Below are 8873 nucleotides of genomic sequence, written 5' to 3'. Positions count from 1 at the left end.
TCGGAACAACCCTGACCATGTATATGCCTCTTCACTTCAGTTCAGTTTAATAAGCCTCTTAAGGCAGTGAAAGCAGGGTGAACAAAAATAAGTGAGCACCGGCTATTGGAGCTTTTACAAACCATTGAGAAACATTGCTCATGGTTCCTTTCTCTCCTTACTTTAGATTTAGGAACGTGGGAGAAGGTAGATAACGAATTAGAGAAACTTCTTTACAAGGGAGTGCCCTTGCCTGTATCTAGCTGGTCAATTTGGACACTGATAAAATCTATTTTAGAACCTCTTCAGACCCCAGAAAGCTCAGAAGGAAGGGAGGATGACGGTGAAAACCCATCAAAGGGAGAATGTGAAAATGCAAAGGCCGAGGGGATAGAAGAAAAAACGCAGGAGGCTCTTAAGGCTACAGTTCCTGCTGCACATTTGTTTGGGGAGGATGAATTTGCTTTACCTCCTCTTCCTCCCCTTCCTGTCTTAACTGCTGGAGTGACTCAAACTTTTCCTTCCTTGCCACAGACCCCTCTTTCTGTCACCCCTCCAGAAAGGTATTTGGTGGGCTCGACGTGAGGGTGACTTGGACGCCATGTCTATGGCATTTCTAGTGACAATACATGAACAGATAGCTCCTGGGAAAGATCCTAATAATCCTAATGGAGTGTTTTAGGCTGTACATAAACAGATTCCCTTCAAAATACCAAAGGAACTTAAGAAAGCTGTTCAAAATTATGGAGTAAATTTTCCTTTTACTTTGAAAATAGTGCAGGGACTAGCTGAGGGTTCCCATTTGATTATGGTGGCTCATGACCAAGCCAGACAGATACCCATCTCTTTTAATTTTTTTTTTGGTTTTTAAAAAATTAATTTATTTTAATTGGAGGCTAATTACTTTACAATGTTGTAGTGGCTTTTGCCTTACATCGACATGAATCAGCCACGGGTGTACACGTGTCCCCCATCCTGAACCCCCCTCCAACCTCCTTCCCGATCCCATCCTTCAGTGTCATCCCAGTGCACTGGCCCTGAGCTCCCTGTCTCATGACTGAACATGTACTGGTGATCTACTTCACATATGGTAATATACATGTTTCAATGCTATTCTCTCATATCATCCCACCCTCGCCTTCTCCCACAGAGTCCAAAAATCTGTTCTTTATCTCTGTGTGTCTTTTGCTGTCTCACATATAGGGTCATTGTTACCATCTTTCTAAATTCCATGTATATGCATTAATATACTTTATTGGTGTTTTTCTTTCTGACTTACTTCACTCTATAATAGGCTCCAGTTTTACCCACCTCTTTAGAACTGATTCAAATGCGTTCTTTTTAATAGCTGAGTAAAAGACCCTGATGCTGGGAAAGATTGAGAGCAAGAGGAGAAGGGGACGACAGAGGATGAGATGGTTGGATGGCATCACCGACTCACTGGACACGGGTTTGGGTAGACTACGGCAGTTGGTGATGGATAGGGAGGCCTGGCATGCTGCTGTTCATGGGGTCGCAGAGTCAGACACTACTGAGCTACTGAACTGAACTAAATTCCATTGTGTATATGTACCACAACTTTCTAATCCATTTGTCTGCCGATGGACATCTAGGTTGCTTCCATGTCCTAGCTGTTGAAAACAGTGCTGTGATGAATATTGGGGTACACGTGTCTCTTTCAATTCTGGTTTCCTCAGTGTGTATGCCCAGCAGTGGGATTGCTGGGACATATGGCAGTTCTATTTCCAGTTTTTAAAGGAATCTCCACACTGTTCTCTATAGTGGCTGAACTAGTTTGCGTTCCCACCAACAGTGTAAAAGGGTTCCCTTTTCTCTGCACCCTCTCTAGCATTTATTGTTTGTAGACTTTTTGATAGCAGCCATTGAATGGCATGAGATGGTACTTCATTGTGGTTTTGATTTGCATTTCTCTAAAATGAGTGATGTTGAATATCTTTTCATGTGTTTGTTAGCCATCTGTACGTCTTCTTTGGAGAAATGTCTGTTTAGTTCTTTGGCCCATTTTTTGATTGGGTCATTTATTTTTCTGGTATTGAGCTGTATGATCTGCTTGTATATTTTTGAGATTAATTCTCTGTCAGTTGCTTCATTTGCTATTATTTTCTCCCATTCTGAAGGCTGCCTTTTCACCTTGCTTATAGTTTCCTTCATTGTGCAAAAGCTTTTAAGTTTAATTAGGTCCTATTTGTTTATTTTTGCTTCTATTTCCATTATTCTGGGAGATGGGTCATAGGGGATCCTGCTGTGATTTATGTCAGAGAGTGTTTTGCCTGTGTTTTCCTCTAGGAGTTTTATAGTTTCTGGTCTTACATTTAGACCTTTAATCCATTTCAAGTTTATTTTTGTGTATGGTGTTAGAAAGTGTTCTAGTTTCATTCTTTTACAAGTGGTTGACCAGTTTTCCCAGCACCACTTGTTAAAGAGATTGTCTTTTCTCCATTGCATATTCTTGCCTCCTTTGTCAAAAATAAGGTGTCCATAGGTGCGTGCTATTTTGTTCCATTGATCTATATTCCTGTCTTTGTGCCAGTACCATACTGTTTTGATGACTGTAGCTTTGTAGTATAGTCTGAAGTCAGGCAGATCGAGTCCTCCAATTCCATTCTTCTTTCTCAAGATTGCTTTGGCTATTCGAGGTTTTTTGTATTTCTATACAAATTGTGGAATTATTTGTTCTAGTTCTGTGAAAAAGACTGTTGGTAGCTTGACAGGGATTGCATTGAATCTATAGACTGCTTTGGGTAGTATACTCATTTTCACTATACTGATTCTTCCAATCCATGAACATGTTATATTTCTCCATCTATTTGTGTCCTCTTTGATTTCTTTCATCAGTGTTTTATAGTTTTCTATATATAGGTCTTTTGTTTCTTTAGGTAGATTTATTCCTAAGTATTTTATTCTTTTCATTGCAATGGTGAATGGAATTGTTTCCTTAATTTCCCTTTCTGTTTTCTCAGTGTATAGGACTGCAAGGGATTTCTGTGTGTTAATTTTATATCCTGCAACTTTACTATATTCACTGATTAGCTCTAGTAATTTTCTGGTGGAGTCTTTAGGGTTTTCTATGTAGAGGATCATGTCATCTGCAAACAGTGAGAGTTTTACTTCTTCTTTTCAAATCTGGATTCCTTTTATTTCTTGTTCTTCTCTGATTGCTGTGGCTAAAACTTCCAAAACTATGTTGAATAGTAGTGGTGAAAGTGAGCACCCCTGTTCCTGACTTTAGGGGAAATGTTTTCAGTTTTTCACCATTGAGGATAATGTTTCTGTGGGTTTATCATATGTGGCTTTTATTATGTTGAGGTATGTTCCTTCTATTCCTGCTTTCTGAAGGGTTTTTATCATAAGTGGATGTTGAATTTTGTCAAAGGCTTTCTCTGCATCTATTGAGATAATCATATGGTTTTTATCTTTAAATTTGTTAATGTGGTGTATCACATTGATTGATTTACAAATATTGAAGAATCCTTGCATCCCTGGGATAAAGCCCACTTGATCATGATGTATGATCTTTTTAATATGTTGTTGAATTCTGTTTGCTAGAATTTTGTTGAGGATTTTTGCATCTATGTTAAAAAAAAAAGCTTTCTTTTTTTGTGGCATCTTTGTCTGGTTTTGGTATTAGGGTGATTGTGGTCTCATAGAATGAGTTTGGCAGTTTACCTTCCTCTGCAATTTTCTGGAAGAGTTTGAGTAGGATGTGCATTCGGTTCAGTTCAGTTCAGTCACTCAGTCATGTCCGACTCTTTGCGACCCCATGAATTGCAGCACGCCAGGCCTCCCTGTCCATCACCAACTCACGGAGTTCACTCAAACTCACGTCCGTTGAGTCGGTGATGCCATCCAGCCATCTCATCCTCTGTTGTCCCCTTCTCCTCCTGCCCCCAATCCCTCTCAGCATCAGAGTCTTTTCCAATGAGTCAACTCTTCACATGAGGTGGCCAAAGTACTGGAGTTTCAGCTTTAGCATCATTCCTTCCAAAGAACACCTGGACTGATCTCCTTTAGAATGGACTGGTTGGATCTCCTTGCAACTCCAAGGGACTCTCAAGAGTCTTCTCCAACACCACAGTTCAAAAACATCAATTCTTCGGTTCTCAGCTTTCTTCACAGTCCAACTCTCACATCCATACATGACCACAGGAAAAACCATAGCCTTGACTAGACGGACCTTTGTTGGCAAAGTAATGTCTCTGCTTTTGAATATGCTATCTAGCTTGGTCATAACTTTCCTTCCAAGGAGTAAGTGTCTTTAAATTTCATGGCTTCAATCACCATCTGCAGTGATTTTGGAGGCCAAAAAAAAGTCTGACACTGTTTCCGCATCTATTTCCCATGAAGTGATGGGACCAGATGCCATGATCTTCATTTTCTGAATGTTGAGCTTTAAGCCAACTCTCTCACTCTCCTCTTTCACTTTCGTCAAGAGGTTCTTCAGTTCCTCTTCACTTTAGTGTGGTGTCATCTGCATATCTGAGGTTATTGATATTTCTCCCAGCAATTTTGATTCCAGATTGTGCTTCTTCCAGCCCAGCGTTTCTCATGATGTACTCTGCTTATAAGTTAAATAAGCAGGGTGACAATATACAGCCTTGATGGACTCTTTTTCCTATTTGGAACCAGTCTGTTGTTCCATGTCCAGTTCTAACTGTTGCTTCCGTTAGCTCTTCTCTAAATTTTCAGTAGAATTCAGCTGTGAAGCCACCTGGTCCTGGGCTTTTGTTTGTTGGAAGATTTTTTATTACAGTTTCAATTTCTGTGCTTGTGATAAGTCTGTTAAGATTTTCTGTTTCTTCCTGGCTCAGTTTTGGAAGGTTATACATTTCTAAGAATTCATCCATTTCTTTCAAGTTGTCCATTTTATTGTCATATAGTTGTTGATAATAGTCTCTTATGATTCTTTGTATTTCTGTGATGTCTGTTGTGATTTCTCTATTTTCATTTCTAATTTTGTTGATTTGATTCTTCTCCCTTTTTTATTTGATGAGTCTGGCCAATGGTTTGTCTATTTTATTTATCTTCTCAAAGAACCAGCTTTTAGTTTTGTTGATTTTTGCTATAGTGTCCTTTATTTCTTTTTCATTTATTTCTGCCCTAATTTTTATGATTTCTTTCCTTCTACTAACCCTGGGGTTCTTCATTTCTTCTTTTTCTAGTTGTTTTAGGTGTAAAGTTAGGTTATTTATTTGATTTTTCTCTTGTTTCTTGAGGTAAGCTTGTATTGCCAGGAACCTTCCCCTTAGTACTGCTTTTACTGAATCCCATAGGTTTTGGGTTGTCTTATTTTCATTTGTTTCTATACATATTTTGATTTCTTTTTTTATTTCTTCTGTGATTTGTTGGTTATTCAGAGGCATGTTGCTTAGCCTCCATATGTTTATATTTTTAATAGTTTCTTTCCCTGTAGTTGACATCTAATCTTACTGCAGTGTGATCAGAAAAGATGCTTGAAATGATTTCAATGTTTTTGAATTTACCAAAGCTGGATTTATGGCACAGGATGTGATCTATCCTGGAGAATGTTCTGTGTGCACTTGAGAAAAAGGTGAAATTCATTGTTTTGGGGTGAAATGTCCTTTAGGTATCAATTAGGTCTGATTGGTCCATTGTATCATTTAAAGTTTGTGTTTTCTTGCTAATCCCCATCACTTTAGATCAATTGATAGGCAGTGGAAATTGGGGGGAAACTCAAGATCAAGTGCTTATGGAAGATCAGGCTATAGAACAGGTGAGGTGATACTGCATAAGAGCCTGGGAGAAAATAGAGGTTAAAGGACAGGCTTTCTTTACTTTAAGAGAAGACCTCATCTGCCCAGAGAGACAATCTCTGCTGGGACAACTTCTTATTAGTCTGTCCAGTCCTGTCATCAGAGCCAATTTGAACATTCTCTGGTGTGATTTTTAACTATGAAACTATGACTACAAAAAGAAAGATGACATTTTTGATACTGAATGGCCATGATATTCTTTAGACTCCAGAGAAAACGGGTTAAAATGAAGCCTTTTGAAATTGCAAAACTGGTTCTTCTTGCACATGTAATTAAAATAAAAATGTTGGCTTGTTAAAATACTTTTTTGGAGCTCAAATTCTACCTGAGAAACAAAAACAGGCCTAGGCAAAAACCTAAAGTTAAGTCTTATCATGTGCTTGGGATGCACAGCCCACTCTATCTGGGACTCCAGCCATGAACAAATTGGTAGAACTCAAACCAAGAAAAAGAGAAGGGGCAAAGAGACATTTTAAATATCGAATAGGAAAAAGAGACATTTTAAATATCAAGCAGAAAACTATGAGATCTCTGTCTATATGGCTATCAAAATTTATGAGTCTCAGTGTGTGTCTTTGTCCTTGGACAAAATTGCTAAAGGCTGATTGGTCAATGAGCTCTATTTAATTGGCCTAAAGAGAAATAAGTGCTTACGAATCAATTCTAAATTCAAAAAAATTAAACTAAAATGAATTTCAGACTTGTGTAAACTGGGAAATATTCACTATTGATTTGATACCTGGTATTAATGTTTATTTATTGACTCTGTGAAGATACTTTTGCAAATGACATAGCTTTGAGTGGTTTATATTTACCAATCTACAGAATGATGATATAAGGTACAGTTCATGGTTGCTAAAGGAAAGTAAGCTGTGTTTTTAATAAAAAGGTATAAGGAATGGAATTACATTCTATTAACGAAAAAGGAAGTACATCTGAACTTGCAGGTGGCTGTTTTCTGAATGGGCAAATAGAGTGATGAATATAGAAGTGTAAAAAAGGTGTGTGGCAAGTGAAAGAGAGTTTTGTGCATGATACAAGTTTCTTAAGACATTAAACTGCCTTTGAAATCTTTTACTGTTACTATGACTAAATGAATAACTATTGTTTCACAATGAATTTAAGCTGGTACCAATCTGGAATTTGATTTTCTTTTCTTGTTAAAAAAAACAAAGTCTTCTTGGAATATGGCTTTTGATAACAGACTGTGTAAATTTCTTTGTCTTTAAGTAAGTCATATTTGCTTTTAAAATCTTTTGTTACTTTGATAAAGTGAATGAGTGTTATTTCACAATGATCTATGAAGACTGTGACACACATAGACAAAGCTCATTCTGCTTCTACAAAATTAACCCCTCATCAGGAAATTTAAAATGGATAAACAATGGCTATAAACCAAACAGTCAGGGCTATGGGAAATCCAAGATGGCTGCTTGGCTTTTCCCTGCTCCCTGAACAACCTTACTTTAATTTGATAGGATGAAGCCTTTCCTGGGTGTGGGGTTAATAATCTCACAATGAAAAAAAAAATGGTTAAAATACATTTTCTGCAATCTCCAGTGATCAGAGCACCCACTTTGCTGGTCAGGTCATACAGACACTGGCAAAAATTTCATGAGCTTCTTGGAGACCATCACTTTCACTGATGTCCTTTGTTGTCAGGCAAGGACCACAGAACAAAGGAACTGGTTACATGAGATTAAACAGACTGCTAAATATAAATACAATTTTCATGACTTTTTGTCTGATGCATTACTGGCTTCTAATCTTTGTTTTCAGATATAAAAATCTTTTCTCCTCAAGTCACTGATGGTTTAAAACAATTTAGTGATTTACACCTGTGGGTAAAATTAAAACATTTTTCTTTTCTCTCTGCCTCATCCCTCCAGAAATTGAATACACATGAGTTCTGAACAGCCTCATCAAGGTAAAAAAGACTGTCTCCAGACATATACAAAAATCTCGGAGTATACTGGGAACCCAAACTCATATAGATGAGATTAACAACAGGTTGGTGGATTTAAAAAAATGCAATGCTACTCTTAGAAGATGAAGTACAATGTCGTAAATTATAAATACGTTTAAAGTGTGATTGGAACATTACTACTTTTTGTGTAACCCCCCAGGAATATAACCAATCTGAACACTCCTGGGAAAAAGTTAGATGGCACTTGCAGGGCCATACAGATGACAACCTTCCTCTAGATATTAAAAAGCTACAAGCAAAAATCATTGGCATGCAGCATGGTTCTCTTAGACTATTAACAGGTATAGGTAAACTTCAAGGAATAGAAGAGAGCCTTAATTCATTGAGTCCTCTCGATGGATCAAAGGCATTGGAGGTGGTCTCATTGAAACACTAGCCTTGTTTTGCTGTTTGTTGTTTTAGCTATAATCTTCTGTTTAGTCCTCAGATACATGCAAAAATCCCTCTGAGAACCAATGAAGAAAGAAATTGCAAGAGCAACATATCTTCAGCTACAAAAACAAAAAAGGGTGTATGCAGGGGTTAATAGTCAAGCCACGTGTTGTTCTGGCCAAGCCATGAGAAAATCACCATGGGAAAAGAATAAAAGCAAAATATAGCAATACAACATAACCCAAATAAAAGTACATTGGGTTGATCAGTTGGGGTTGTCATGCCCTGTTAAGCTAAGGAAAAACATAGTGAGGACCTTGGAATGCCAGGTCAGCATAAGTTCAGAACACTGCTTGTGTACACCCTAAGATGTTTTCCCAAGGCATATGCAGGTCTATGTACAAGAAAATAACAAAGATGGTTTAAAGTAATCAATAAAATTGGAGACGTGACCGGGGACACAGGAGGCTGATGACTTCATTGTAGCACAACAGATACTTTCTGCTTGCCAAGACACTCAGTAAAAGTGATGTGGCTCTGAGGAACGGGGCTCTTGACTCAAGAGGTCTTGAGTCTCCTGGTCCCATCTTTTAAAACTTTAATTCTGTCTCTAGTTTCTTTTCCCCAAACTGTGCGTCAATCACTTTTGATCCCTACCTGCTGTGCTGGCTGCAGCAGACATAAAACATCAGAGATTGATCATTTCACAATCCTGGAGGTTAGAAGTCTGAAATCAACTGGCA

The sequence above is a fragment of the Bos grunniens genome, chromosome 11 (assembly GCF_055505025.1).
Source record: "Bos grunniens cultivar Pamir isolate PY7600 chromosome 11, Bosgru_T2T1.0, whole genome shotgun sequence".
NCBI classification, from domain to species: Eukaryota; Metazoa; Chordata; class Mammalia; order Artiodactyla; family Bovidae; genus Bos; species Bos grunniens.
This window is presented reverse-complemented; position numbering follows the sequence as displayed.